At 41.5% G+C, this 13,294-nt stretch overlaps 1 pseudogene; it reads right to left on the bottom strand.

The window, feature by feature from the left end:
* Window positions 1-5,420: 5,420 nt before the first annotated feature.
* On the bottom strand, window positions 5,421-7,085 carry LOC120287297 (annotated as a pseudogene).
* Window positions 7,086-13,294: the final 6,209 nt, after the last annotated feature.

Genomic DNA, 13,294 nt, shown 5'->3' with positions numbered 1-13,294 from the left:
ACTTTTATTTATATTTTCACGATGGATATTTTGGGTCGGTACAGCAAAAAGGCCAAGATTTTAACTATACTTGGCTATAACTCAAAAGAGAACTCGACCCTACATCAAACATGTACAACCTCCATCAACAAGCGTCGGCTATCCCCAAAAAGTGTCAGCTCCCACCAGCTATACGTGCCATCACACCCAACCCTGTGCATTGGGCGGCGGCGGCGGTAGCATCCCTAGCATCACTCTATCACGCCGGACATGGACAGACAAAAACTCCTGGATAACCGGGCCATCAGCAAGACCCACATCGTACATCACCAAGACACGGACTCGGACAAACACTAAACCAGGGGCACCGACACAGATGTGCTCTGTACACTCCACATCAACATCAGTAGGTATGCCATAGTAGGTACCACGCACGACTGGTGAAAGATGCATCTTTCTAATCTGAAATGTTAATCCCCAAAGGGGTGAGTACAACCACTCGGCAGTAAAGATCCACCAAACTACACAATGCGTCAATACAGAACAATCAAGGTATCATGAATAAGACACATATCAATCATGCATATATCATCATACGACATGCATAATTCACCACGCACTTATACTTATATCATCAAGCAGCCATGCAAATGTCGTTGTGCAATGTGCATATCCCACCATGCACTCATCATTAAACAACCATGCATATATCATTATGCAACGTGCATATTCCACCATGCACTCATCATTAAACAGCCATGCATATATCATTATGCAACGTGCATATTCCACCATGCACTCATCATTAAACGGCCACGCATACATCATTATGCAACATGCATATCCCACCATGTGCTCATCATCGAACAGCCATGCATATATCACCATGCCATATGCACACATCCACGCGCATGATTCAATTCTCGATCTTTATATTTCAAATAGATCACATCATTTTCTTCCCAGGGACCAATGTTTGCATCCCTCAATTTATCGCTCGCATCCAACCCGGCATCGCGAGGAGCCTCCAGCACACACCTCTGGGCATCCGGCACACACACTACGGGCATCTCGTACCTCAACTAGCATCACGAGGAATCCCCCCGGCACACACACTCCGGGCATCCCAACACTCCTGGGGCATCCGGCACACACACTCCGGGCATCTGGCACACACACTCTGGGCATCCCGACACTCCCGGGGCATCGTCGGCTCACACCTCCGACGGTCTCGTTATTATCTCAATTTATATTCACACATGTATCTCAATTTCAACATGGCATTTGATGCAACAAGATCAAGGGTCTCAACCAGATTTTGATGCCATATAACATGCCATATGTCATCACATATGCAGCAAAATCAACCACTCAAAGCATTACATCACATGGAAAAGTTCATTTATTTTTGAAAACGCATCAATTTTCGGATAAAACAGAATGCACTCCTTTAGTTAAAACTCTAGAAAAATTAACAAATGGTATTAATAAATTCTGAAAACTTGACACATTATAGACGAGACCTAAAGGCAGATATCTCATGAAAAACACCATACCAAAAGAATCTCACACAAAACAGTACGGTCCATGCATCACAGTTTCCAAAATTTCAACATTTCAGCTTGCACAGTTTAGGAAGTAATTTAAATTAAATACCAAAATGAACTCCAAAAATTCTGAAATTTTGATATGTTATATAAAATTCCTAAAGGTAATTATATCATGAAGAAATCGAAACCCAAATCGTTCTAGATTAATAGATATAGACTATTATTTCCCCCCGTTCTCGGTGTCATTTTTTCCAGATTATCTTTTTTCAAAGGAAACTCGTTTCACCGACCTAAATATGTCCGTTTATTCTAAATTTTCAGTATGTTATTACTCAGAATATTAACTACAACTTTTATTAAGGACACACGATCAAATTTTAACTGTATGATTTTATAAAAATCACGGAATCATACTAGGTCGAGGTAGCGCTTTCCCCAGATCCAGTTTCTTCAAAGAACAACGATTTCACCGACCTATTTTTGTTCATTTCCTCTAAATTTTTGATATGTTCTACCTCAAGAAGTCCACTACAACTTTCATTGAGAAATAAAAGTGATATTTTCACAAGAAAGCTACTTTACAGTCCACGAAATCACTAAAGGTCAGCACAACAAATTCCAGATCTAATTTCTCCAAAGGAAAATCGTTTCACCAAGCAATATTTGTCCGTTTTATCTCAAATTTTAGTATGTTACTTCTCAAGATGTTCTCTACAACTTTTATTAAGAGATAAAAGTGATTTTCCAACTAAATAGTCGCATGCAGCTCACAAACTCATGAAGGGTCGGACTAGTTTTTCCAGAAAACAGCATGCTAGGCTAACAAATCTCTCCCCAAAGCTCCGAAATTTCATCACTTCCACCACAACCGAAATTCACCATTTTCTACACATATCACAGCAAGCAAAGGGTAGGTTTTAAGACTCTATTTGCCTCGAATTTAAGCACAAAAAGAGCGACAAAAATGGCGGGCAAGGCGGCGAACGAGCTCCTCCTTATTCCTCTTCTTCTCTTGCACGCTCGCTCTCTTTCTCTCGGACGACCACTCTCTCTCCCTTTCTCTTTCTCTCGTGCGACCCCCCTCTCTTTCTCTCCCTTTCCTCGCTTAATCCGCCCCCTCTTCCTCTTTATCCTTCCCTTCATCATTAGCCATCATTTGATTTTGCATGGCTTGCTACACTTGGCTACTAGGAAAGGACACTTGGTAATTGCCATGCAAGATGGGCTCTATCTGGCTAGGCTTGGGGCCAACCTTGGTCGACGGCCCAATGGGGCTTCATGGGCCGGCCTTTTGGCCCACTTTAGGCTCAACACTCTTGGGCCTAAAGTCCAAACTTAAATGGCCCAAAATTTTCTTAAATAAGTCCATGTTTACTTTTAATAGTTTACCTTAAATCCCACTTATATAAATACTAAATTACAATTTCATATGGCCATAAAACTTGAAATCATAAATCAATAAATTCAAATTTCTAAAATACATGGCCAATGATAGAATTTTCTTTCCTATCAAATAATTATCCATTAAAAGCTTGGCCATGAATCTTATTGCAAATTATGGATTAAATGGCTACAATACAACTTAAGGGTACTTCTATCACCTTTCCATAGGTTGTAATGCCTCTAGAAATTGCCATGAAATTTTGGGATGCCACAGTTTTATCCCCCCAAAGGACCAATGTTTGCGTCATTCTGGGATTTCGCACCCACCCTGGCGTCACGAAAGCCTCTGGCATTCAGCCACTTAGGGCCACTGGGCATCTGAAGCGGGTCATGCCTCCAGGCATCTCACACCGCACCTGGTATCATGAGGAACCTCAAGGGCTCTCCATGAAAATGGTTACCCCGGCCATCCGGATTTACGTACCGACAAGCATACAACTGGGCATCTCGAAGTTCCCGGGGAAAAACCTCCGGCATTCAGCCACACAGGGCCACCGGGCATCCACAAGGCATCGACTCATTCAATCCTTTGGGCATTCCGAATCCCGGGGCATCGTTGACCCGAGGGTCCAACGGCAACAATTAGCATCTTAATTTCCAAAAACACCTTTTAATGCAATGATAGAATGTCTCTTGAGTCTCATCAGATCTCAATATTGCATGATATGCTGAATGCAAATATCATCATGCCAAAGAACAACTCAAGATGCATTCACCTTTGGGACAATTTGAGTAAATTCGGAACAAAACAGCTCGATTATTACAACGCACAGTTTTTGTAACAATTTCGAAATAACCCCGAAATGAACTCAGAAAATTATGAAATTTTGATATGTTATAAAAAAGACCTAAATAAAAAAGTTTCATGAAGAACAGTAAGTCATATTTACTGTATATCAAGAGCAGTAATCGCTATACTCTTTACTGACATTCTGTAATAGCTTCCAGATAACATTTACAAGGAAAATCGTTTTACCGACCAAACCTTGTCCATTTATTCTCAAATTTTGATATGTTATTCCTAAATATATGCCCTACAACTTTTATTGAGGGTTCGAAGTCTAATTCCGGCTAGATAATTACAGAAAATTCATGAAATCACCAAAGGTCATGCTGTTTTCTGCGAAAACAGTTTGCTAATCCAAAGAGAACTATTTCTATTCATTGAATCCCAGCATCCAACGTCTATAAACAAACCTTTACAAGTATATCACACCACATTATAACTACCTCACTTCAAGAACCCACTTTAGTTAGACTTTTCAATTCTTATTTCAGCCAATAACCGAAACTACTAAAAAAAAACTCTGTTTTTACTCAATCTCCCAATCTAACTTCATCTCAATCATCCAAAAATCCCTATGCAACTCCCAATTCTGCATTTTCTCACATCTACCAGCATTTCACCAGATAATTGGAGCATGCACAACATAGATCAATAAACTTCTACTTGCCTCTAGTTCCTTAGCTTGACAGCAAACGAAACAGGAAGCTCGGGGCCTCGTGCGTGACTCAACAGCGACGAAGAACGGCGGCGACGACGGTGGCAGCAGCTCAATCACGGGCACGGGCGGAGGGCGGCCTTCCTTATCTGCCCTCACTCGCTCGGACCGCTTACTGCTCACTCTTGCTCACGGCCCTCTCGATCGCTCACTCTCTCTCTCTTTGCTCTTGGTTCTACTCGGTTCACTCTCTCTCCTCTCTCTCAATCACATGAGCACTTTGCTCTTTCAATTCTTTAATTAATCTAATTACTGCATGCAGGTGTTTTCCGGTGGATGTTCGGTCGAGAGACAGCTGGGGTGTGCGTGGCTTCCCCTGCTTGATTTCTCCTTCCGTGTTGGCCACCTAAATGGAGAGCAACGTGGCTGTTGCTGAGCTCCTCTCGGTCAACACTTGGGAAAAAGTTGAGAATTGTTGACTTGATTAGTCGACAATCAAGGGGGCTTCTTGGGCTATTTGGGCCTTAAAATTGTAGCCAAAAGATCCAAATTAAATGGCCCATAATCTTCAGATATAAGCCCATAATTTCTGCACAAATATGAAGCATTTTGTTTTCCAAAGGAATCAATTTAAATTCTCATAATCGATTTGCTTCATGTACAAGTGCATAACTGAAGTTCTTGCATGGAGAAAGTATTTGACCGAGCGGCATGGTGATAAAAATTCATTTCCTCACTTGCCGAATCACACAAAGAAAAGACGTGCATGGTCCTCATGCACGGTCCAATTTCTCATAATTTTATTCTTAAATTCGGCATGCGTGTTCCTCATGCATGGTCGAATTCCATCAATTGATCAAAGTCCAAAGACTTCTCTTGTTGCATGGTTGGTCGGTCCAATAGATAAAAGAAAATGTGGCCGTTGCATATTTAAGGGTCGTTGGAATTTTCGGATGCCACAATTCTCTCCTCCTTAGAGAATTTCATCTTCAAAATTGGATATCACTCAAGTCTCATTAAACAAATGAGGGTACTTTTCCTTTATTTCTTTTTCACTTTCCCATGTAGCCTCTTCCATGTCATGATGTCGCCATAACACCTTAACTAGAGGAATTTTCTTCGTTCGAAGAATTTGCTCCTTCCGATCCAACACTTGTACTGGCTCTTCTATGTATCTCACTTTCTCATCCACTTTAATGGCTTCATGATCGAGTATGTGTCCAGGATCCAGCTGGTACTTCCTCAGAATCGACACATGGAACACATTGTGCAAATTTCCCAACTTAGGAGGTAATGCTAGCCGATAAGCTACGTCTCCTATTCTTTCAAGTATCTCAAAAGGTCCAACAAATCTAGGATTTAACTTCCCCTTTATTCTAAATCGTGATATTCCTTTCATCGGAGATACTTTAAGGAATACATGGTCTCCTACATTAAACTCCAAAGGCCTTATACGCCTATCTACATAGTCTTTTTATCGGCTTTGGGCTGTCTTACGTCTTTTCCTTAGGATCTCAACAGCCTCTGTAGTAACTTGTACCAACTCAAGTCCTATCAGTTTCCTTTCACCTATTTCGTTCCAACAGACAGGGGTCCTACATCTCCTTCCATACAATGCTTCATAGGGAGCCATACCTATACTTTTCTGAAAACTATTATTATAGGCGAATTCCACCAAATGTAATCTTTCATCCCAACTTCCTTTAAAATCAATTACGTAAGCTCTTAACATGTCCTCTAATGTCTGAATCACTCTTTCAATTTGTCCATCGATCTGTGGATGAAAAGCAGTACTAAACTGAAGCTCAGTCCCTAATGCGGTTTGAAGACTTCGCCAAAAGTTTGAAGTAAATCTTGGATCTCGATCGAAATTGATAGTCACTGGAACACCATGTAAGCGTACTACCTGGCTTACATATATCTCAGCATATTTATCCATTGGATAGTCTATGCGGACTACTAGGAAATGAGCGGACTTAGTCAGACGATCCACTATTACCCAAATAGAGTTGTGGCCACTTGATGTCCTTGGTAATCCTTGTACAAAATCCATTGTTACATGATCCCATTTCCACTCTGGTATTTCTAATGGTCTCAACAGTCCTGCGGGTTTGCGATGTTCCGCTTTCACTTGCTGACATGTTAAACATTGAGAGACATGTTTAGCTACATCCATTTTCATGCCATTCCACCAATACTGTTGGCATAAATTCCTATACATCTTTGTACTACCTGGATGAATACTATAATTACTCCTATGTGCTTCCGATAGGATTTCTCTCTTCACTTCCTCATTGTCGAGAACACAGAGTCGTCCCTGACATCTTACCATTCCATCTTCAGAGACTTGAAATTCTGGTCTTTTTCCTAAAGACACAACATTTCATACTTTCACTATTTCCGGGCCAGATTCTTGCAAAACCTTAATTCTCTGAATTATTTCGGGTTCAATCATTAATGCAGTAAGCATGACGGTAGGGTGATCTACTTCCAATTTAATCTCTGAGTCTGCTACTGACTTCAACAAATTCCATTATGTTATTCTCACACTAGCCATATCCATAGCCGACTTACGACTAAGAGCATTTGCCACCTTATTTGCCTTTATTGGATGGTACCGTATTTCACAATCATAATCTTTTAACAACTCCATCCACCTCCTCTGCCTCATGTTTAGTTCCTTTTGTGAAAACAAGTAATTCAAGCTCTTATGATCTGTATAGATTTTGAACTTTTCTCCATATAGATAATGTCTCCAAATTTTCAAAGCAAAAATTATAGCTACCAATTCTAAGTCATGAGTTGGGTAATTCAATTCATGAGGTTTCAACTGTCTCGATGCATAGGCTATGACCTTGCCATGCTGCATCATAACTCATCCCAATCCTTTGTGAGACACATCACTACATACCGTAAACCCATCAGATCCAGAAGGTATAGTTAAGATCGGAGCCGTAGTCAATTTTCTCTTGAGTTCCTGAAAACTCCTTTCACATTCTCCATCCCATTCAAATCTTACATTTTTCCTAGTTAATTTCGTTAGAGGGCCTATGTCACACCCCGAACCTCGAGCACCCGCACATCCCTTGGTGGTCGATAGAATTTTGCAACGTTCCCAAGTCTCGTCGCCGACCCTTCAGTTTTATTGCACATGCGGAAGCGAATTACTAATCCCCTGACCTCAACAAACATGGGATAGAAAAGCAGGACAATAATTTCCAAATCAAAATACACATTCTTAATCACCTCAAGCTTATACAAAAGGTCAGTCTCATAAAAAACTATTGAGTCACCTATGCTCTTGACCCTTCCACTTCAAGCTCCTGATCCTTCACACTAGGGACCTGAAAATGGTTATTCAATAACCAGTGAGATATAAATCTCAGCGAGTTCTACCCCTAAGCCCCGGTTAGTACACCAACTCAACTCTAGGTATCTATCCAGAACTACCCCACCACAAGCAACAACCAATAGTCAATTCGCATACAACCTTACTTGGTATGCCATACCCTGCACGTTATAATTTAGCACGATACACACAATGCACATGGCCATTAGATTATACATTTCATCAATCACATATGAATCACATCACAAGCGATCTCACCTAGCCATTGCCACACCCTGTACGTTATCGATTCATGCGTGCGTGCCATAAACAATGTGCTTAACTCATGTATGACCGAAATCACAGATGCCATGATTCTCATGCATTCTTACACATTATCACAGTTCAGAAACACAATGCATATACTCAATGCATACAACAATTGAAATGCCTTATCCACTCAATTAATCATAGGGGTCTCAATCCAATCAACTCGAACAATCATGCATTCCACTTGTTAATTAAGCCACTCAAGGCACTGTCGAACTGTCCTTCTGGCATAGCCAGGCGTCACATTTCACCACCATTGAGCACGACATCGTATATATCTTAATAGACAGCTTCCCCGAAGGGGCGTAGGTCCAAAATCTACTGCGACCCGAGTCACCTACTCTTTAGTTCGGTGTCTTCTAGTGTAGCCAGGCTTCGTCTCATCACCATTGAGCACGACGATGTCTATATTTTAATAGACGGCTTCCTCAAAGGGGCATAGGTCCAGAATCTACTGCGACCCGCTACCCTAATGCATGGGTAACCCGAAAGTGGGATTTAGTAACGTCCGGCTTAAAAGCTCGAGACAGTTTCTCTTAAACCAACACACGACCAATCAATCTCGGCCTAGGATACCATGCATTGCACTCAAATGTCTCCATTAAAATGATGATCTTGGCCTATTTTATTCGTATTAAAAACATTTGAGAAAATAGGCGTGTGTGAGTACACGGTCAATTCGAATCTTGAAAAGTGATACTCTTCCTTTTTGAAATCCCATGGTTTGATATAGTCATTAAAACCACTTTTGGTATTAAAACCCGACACCCTGGATTTTCGGAATAAAAACCATATATTCACAATCACCACTCAATTTCACAATCCAACAATTAATTCATGCAGATGCCCATGCATTTACACATCCATTTACTTCATAGGATTAAAATACATTAATTTAGACAATTTTTCATTCTCGGGTGAACAATGCGCATGAACAATATTTTGTGAATAGTGTTTTGTGAACAGTGTGCGTGAACAGTGAATTCCACAATTAAATCAATAATAAATTAAACTCAGAAATTAAACAAAACATTAATTCAAACAATTCAAACAATTAATTGAGCAAAACAAGCTTAATTAAACACATAAGCACAGTTAAGCAAATAAAGCAAGATTAAGATAAACTAATCTAATCCATCCATTTAACCACCTATCTTAAGGCTAATACAACTTAATTAAATTACTTAAACTAGAATTAAATCTAACTAAACCAACCCTAAGCAAGTTTAGGCACTAATTGAAGGATTATGAGCTAAACTCACCCATTAAGCGGGCCGGAGGCACCGACGCGGCGGCGACGATGGTGGCTACGCACCGGGACCTCAACAACAATGATCCAAGGTGGTCCCAAGCTCAACATAGCAACCACAGCTCGGATTCCCACTGAAAACACTGAAAAACAGCCCTGCTGGAGGAGAAAACAAGTTGAACAGCTTGGCCGGAGCTCCGGCGAAGGGGGTGGCCGGACATAGGCGGCGCCAGGGGGTCTTAGGGTCTTGCTGGAGGTTGGGATGGGCAAAGGAAGGACCGGAATGGGAGAAAACAATGCAGGCTGTAGGTGGACCAACGGACCGGCGACCAGCGGCTTGCAAAGGCCGTACCTGACGGCCGGCGGCTCTGTTCAGGACGAAATCAGTCTCGTTGGAACGGTCTGTCTCTTCCGGTCACAGTGATAAGTGGCTAGTTGGCTAATTCATCCGGTAAGACCACTTTTGACTCGATTCTTCACCGAAGGGTCAGTTGGAGCAGAAACTGGAGAAGAGGAAAATGAGGAGAGAGAGAGCTCCGTTGAGGGAAAGCCGAATGAGGGGAGAGAGAGAGTGAAGTGAGGGCTGAAAGCACCCCTCATTAAGGCCATTCAATGGCCACTTCAAGTCCCCATGCCCTTGACCCCACCTTCTCTCTCTTCCTTTGCCATTATCCACACAGTTGGGGGCAAAATAGTCATTTCACCTTGTACCAATTTACCAATCTGTCATTGGGCTAAAATTGGTGGATGGGCCTAAGGATTGGGCTTGGCCATGAATAGAAATGGGCTTGGGAATTGGTTAGGCTTGAAATGGCCAAGAATTGGCCCATGGGCTTAGAAGATGAATAGTTGGTTTGGCCCAATGGGCTCATTTGCTTGACTTAGGCCCATTTGGTGGCTGTCCCAACTTGGGCCTAAGGCCCACACACGGCTTGGCCCGACCCATGTCCTCACGGGCTTGCTTCCTTAGTCCGAAAACCCCTTTTCTAATTGTTCGGCTTAGCTGACTCTGTCGACTGTTTAATGTAGCTTCATCCAAATTCGTCGCAGACATTCCCGACAATTCGAAGTCCAATCCTAAGTTCTCTTGCTATGTCAATTTCGCCAAATGCCATTCCGGTGACAACTCAGATTGACGGGTGGCTGTGAGGATTCACGCGTGACCAACTCGTGCCAAATCACGTTCAAGACATCTCGACGCATGGATGTCTTTGACTACATGAAATTACGGAGGATAGATTCTTATTTCAAAGTACACGATTACTGAGAATCGACATAAGGTCATTCGTAGGTTCGATAACGGTAAACAGAATCACATGTCGTTCCATTATGTTATGTCCGCAAATCAACTTCTAGTTGTCCTTAGAATCGGCCTGCCTATCTACAGGATCATCCTCACACAAGTCTCATAGTCAAGTCGTTTTCCCAGGTCGAGTCCTTTAGTCGTACAAGTTCTGTCCTCATTAGCCTTTCCCCTTAAGGTCAATATCTCAGGAGTGATCAATTCCAAGTGAGATCAACCAACAATGCATTGACGAAATTCACCTTCACTCATCCCTCAGAGGGCTCGAATTTCGGGATGTCACAACTCTGCCCCTCTTATAAAAATTCTGTCCTCGAAATTTAAACTTTCCCAAATCCTTAATCAAAAAGGTGGGGGTACAGTCATATCATCGAATCTTCTCTTTCCCAGGTTGATCTTTTTGTACCGGTGCTGCTAGATCACTTCTAATCTTGTCCAAACCATTTTGGATCCAAAATGCCAAACACTTGCCCATTTTTGCAAAAATAAAAGTTACAAAAAATTGGTTCTTTTTCTTTTTCTTTTTCTTTTTCTACTAAGTGGCTAACTATCGCCGTGTCGGGATTCGAACTCCCGACTTCGAACCAATGCTTCCTTCACCCCTAGGTACCACTCGGCTAGAGGTGTCGGCGGTGTCCCGATTTGCTTTGCTTATCCATTTAAAGCCAAAATCCTCATTTGAATCCAAATTTCGAAAGATTCTGATGGAAGTACCATTTCAACTTCCCTTTCTTAACAAAACACGATGTCCCTCTCATAGGTGACATCCAAGGAAAATATACTTCCCTACTTAAAATTTCAAAGATCTTCGACACAATTATGCACAGCTTTTCTGACGGTTTTGAGTGGTCTTTAATATGTCCCTACTGACTGCAACTAAATCCATTGATTGCTGAACTAACTCTGTGTCTGTACCCTTATGTACTCTGACTTCATTCCAACAAACTGGAGTTCTGTACTCTTTGCCACACCACGCTTAAAACGGTGTCATCTGAGTGGTCTACTGATAATTGCTATAGTAACCTTCTGACAAGATCTCTTTCTTAAGATCCACATTATCGAGCACAAACAGTTGTCCACAAAATTTTAATGTTCCGTCCTTAGTAGCATGCAAATCAGCCTTTCTCTTTTCTGTATCTCCCTACAGAACCTTCTGAATCTCTGGGTCTATCAACTGCAACGTCTTGATTCATAGCTGTACTTTCGGTTCAATTCTGAGGATGGCCATAAGAGAAAGGTGGCCTACCTCAGATTTGAAATCGAATCTCTAGCTTCTTTGAGTAAAAATCCACTTCTTAATCACCATCTACGCAATCGATGTCTTTCGATTCAACGCATCAGTAACTTTACTAGCTTATTCGGGGTGATATAGGAGATCTCAATCACAGTCCTTGAGAAGTTCCTTCCGACGACATTGTCTCTTGTTAAGTTCTTTCTTAATCTCAACTGATGATGACACATACTCAGGTCAACCTGCGAGAACATCGAAGCTCATTGTAACCAATTAAACAAATTGTCAATTCTTGATATAGATACTTGTTATTGATTGTCACCCGGTTGAGTTGCCAGTTTTCGATGCAAATGCGTAATAACCCATCTTTCCTTTTCACAAATCGAACTGGTGCTCTCCAAGGTAATGCACTAGGATGTATGAATCATTTATCCAACAATTCCTGCATCTACACCTTCAGTTCTTTCAAAGTTCCATGCACGAGTCGAGTCCAGTTCATACTTTCTCAAATGACCTTGATGGCGTTGACTGACTTCTCGGTAGTCCTATCACAAGGCCTATCGTGATGTGTTCCATTACCACTCGAGAAACTCCAAGGGTTGCAAAGGTCTTCCAAGACCAAATGCAATCATCAGCATTGATGTGGTAATCAGTTTCTGCTTAAGCTCTTAGAAACTACGCTCGCACCTATCTGTCCCTACGAACTTCTTTGCCTTCTTCGGCAATCTATAAGAGGCATAGCCATTGCTGAGAATCTTCTCACAAACACTATCTGTAAAACCTGTCAACCCCAAGAAACTTATGATTTCTATCATTGTCATCGATCATGGCCAATTGATCATTGCTTCAATCTTGGTTGGGTTCACGGAAGTCCCGTCCATGTTCTTGCAAGGTCTAAAACATTGCCCTTATACGTCTTCCATACTCCTCTAGACTTCTAGAGTATACCCAGACGTCGTCGATAAACACTATCACGACTCGATCTTCCTTCCTAGGAGCAAATCGAATGATTCCTCAGGAAACGTGTCAGAAAACTTCCGTACCACGTGCATGCTCTCCACTTTCGGTTTCTCAACTGTCATATCCACTAGAGTTGCCAAATAACATTGGCAACCCATATCCAAAAACCAAGTTGTCTTAGATGACAACATTAGACAAATAAAGGTCCTTTTTGATTTTCGACCAACTCGAAACTTTCACACACTAACGAAACAAACTGGATTACTGCATAACAACAATTCATTTCAACAAGATACTCCTTGAGCCAATCTTTTCCATTTACAATCTCAGTGTTAAACATAAGCAAAAACAACCAAGTACCACTCTAACCAGTGATCCTCCTTTCTACAACTCCATTTCAACAAATTGAAATTCTACAAACTCAACCAAAATTCCAATGTGCCATTCTAATAAAATTATCCCAAAAACATCTTCCCCTG

Source organism: Eucalyptus grandis, chromosome 8 (assembly GCF_016545825.1).
Source record: "Eucalyptus grandis isolate ANBG69807.140 chromosome 8, ASM1654582v1, whole genome shotgun sequence".
NCBI classification, from domain to species: domain Eukaryota; kingdom Viridiplantae; phylum Streptophyta; class Magnoliopsida; order Myrtales; family Myrtaceae; genus Eucalyptus; species Eucalyptus grandis.
The sequence above is the reverse complement of the archived record's forward strand: the minus strand, read 5'-3'. Positions and strand labels throughout refer to the sequence as shown.